Source organism: Eupeodes corollae, chromosome 3 (genome assembly GCF_945859685.1).
Source record: "Eupeodes corollae chromosome 3, idEupCoro1.1, whole genome shotgun sequence".
Classification (NCBI taxonomy): Eukaryota; Metazoa; Arthropoda; class Insecta; order Diptera; family Syrphidae; genus Eupeodes; species Eupeodes corollae.
Window position 1 is genome coordinate 32,279,092 of NC_079149.1, and position 2,993 is coordinate 32,282,084.

The window sequence follows — 2,993 nt, forward strand, 5'->3', positions numbered from 1 at the left end:
CCTTAATATGACCACGAATTGTCCACAATTTTATAATGGGTTATGCCAATTTCAAGGCAATTCTGAATCGTGTATCTTTCTATTTTAAAAAATGGCTTCTACTTGGTTTTACTTGTCAAACATCAAAAGCTACCAAGCTTTAGAAGCTTAGCTTTAGAAATAGTGGACTCTTAAAATAAAACAGTACTATGTACCTACAGTCTATAACTGCTGATCATATCTATAAAAGAGATGGCACAACCGTTCATCAATCAACTTTTCTTGGTGCCGGCAGGGCCATAGAGACATTTCAGAAAATTGTAAGGCAGATGGACTCGCCAGAAATAGTACAATACAACCTATTCTACCACATTTCGCTAAAGTTGGCAAACCAATTGTTAAAAAGTCAAACACCAAGTGGACTTTCATCACTACTTGAAAGGTCACGAAAAACAACTTTCCCCACACTACACTTAAAGCGCTCAAGTAGCTTGCTATCTTTAAGCAGATCGAATATACATAAGCTCGATACTTGGTATCATAACTGGTCACTGTCTAATGGGAGAGCACGCTACATAGATAGGTGTGATTTCATATTTCTTTTGCAGAAGTTGTATGGATGAAGAAGAGTAGGAATTAATTTCTCACCTTCTGTGTACAATGCACATATCCTGCTCTAGCTCAGTCATAATAACATACTGAGTCTTCCATGTTTCGTAAGTTACTCAAACTGGTTTCACTGAGCTTATAAGAAAGCCTTAAAATTCATGTGAGTTTGTCCTACTCCATCAATGACAGACACTTTAACCTAACCTAACATAGAACACATCTTGATGTTGTTATATCTAGAACGAAGCTTATATGAAGAAATCTCGGCTGGTTCTTGAAAAAATGTTATCCCGAGCTATGAAAGAATGAACAAAACCCAAACACAGATCATTAAAAACAATGGATTTCAAATTAAGGGACCATAATATTTAAAGAATTGAGAACATTTTCCAATTGACAAATCACACCCATTACAACAACTTCCCATGTAGAAAAAACACCCTTTAATCAAGTCAAAACAAATAAACAGTTTAAAATGAAGACATTTTTCTTATAACTCTTTGATCATAAGAACAATTTATTAATCTAAGTAAATATGTAGGTAGGTACCTGCTTGCTACTTCTGATTATGATTTATTTATTATTATTATTTTTTATCAGTGTACCTTTGATATAATACAAAATAAGGTATACCTTTGATAAAAAGACAAGCAATGTGTGCGTCCTTGATATATAGGTCAATAATGTGATTAATTAAGTGTTAAATAACAAAATCACTTTGCTCCGTGAACGTTAAATTGAAGATAGTGGAGACAGTAGAACATTGATGGATGAAAAACAGAATTTTCTTTCACTGAACAATTTTCAAATTAGTTATTTAGGTATGTGCTGGTTGTTTTTTTGGTATAGATAGATAGATAGATAGGTTATAAGCTTGTTCTTCTGTTCTTATGTTTTTTTTTTGTCTTGTTGCAAAATAAGTCGGTCTTTGGTCCTCCTCCGGTTGGTTGTTTATAGAAGGTTCATTGAATTGGGAACACAATTTTAGCTATAATCCGCTTTCAAACAAGTTTATAATGAGATAAATCTGGTGTTTTTATTTTCTAGCTATATTATATAGCTAAATAGTATAGAACAACAAATTTGTGGTGGAAATTCTTATAAAAAAGACATTATATAGAAATATATGCATATTCCTAGAAGAGAGAGGAAAACTTAGTTAGAAAATGATTATTCAATTGAAAAAGACGCTTCATAAACTTCTAAGGCTCAATTTTTGCTTCAGTGGTTTTCATTTTATAAAATACATACATAAGGTTGTCATTAAATAGTTATGTCCTGGTAGGTATGTAGACGTTTGACATTTAAGGTTATGTTTTTTTTCGATTTTTTGGTATTTTTTGAAAATATAATAACGTGAATGCAAGTCAACTGTGTGGCCTTGGTTTTGAATAAATTTGAACATATTTTTGAATGTAACCTACAAAAATGTGTATAGATGGGGAGAGAGTAAACATCAAGTCGATATCAATAGAAAACAAAAAGTTGGTATAATCACATATGTACATTGTAGAAATATGCTGGCATGGCTTAAATTTTTAATATATTTTTTTATTTTTGTTTGTATTTTACACAACAAGGGATTTTTGTATATTATAGGAATTTTATTGTGAAGTATCTCAGGAAAAAATAGACAAGTTCATAGCATTTTCTTTTTTGAATAATGTTATTTTGTGCGGTGATAGCTTCATGCCTCATGTGGCATTAGATCCTTTTTTTTGTTAAGCTATAGATAAATGCACTTTTAATTTTACATTAGAATGAACACACATATGCTGAAAATTTTATGAATTTTTCAATATTTATGTGTACCTACTATGTGTTTATACCCCTTCCAATGAAATGAGGAGGATTTTTATATAATCGTATGCCAAAAGTATAGTTATATTAAATGGTTCCAAAAAATTATAAATTTAACGAAAGATATTGATTTACATGAACAAATAAAATATTGATGTTACCAAAAATATGTTTTAAAATCTTTAGAGAAAAAAAATGCCATCAGTTTAGAGAAATCAACAGTTAAATGAATATTTTATGTTTAACAATTCTTACTATGTTCTTATTTCCTTAATATAATATGTCTTCAAGAAGAAATAAAATGCATATTATTTAATGTTATGGCCGAGAATTCAGCTTCATTGTAAAGCTATCAACTCAACATTATGTTTTAAAAATGATTGCGGGCAAATAGCCGCTTCTTCTAGCTCGAATTAATTTTAATTAAGAGGCCTAATTTTCGACGACTTTTTGCAGTAATTGATTGTATGGAAGCAATAATGCGTCGAATATTGTCTTTGAAGGCTTTAATAGATTCGTGCTTAACTGCGTAGACCAGCAACTTCACATAACCCAAACAAAAAAAATAGTCCAGCTAAGTTTTCTTCAATAAAATTTACTGCCTC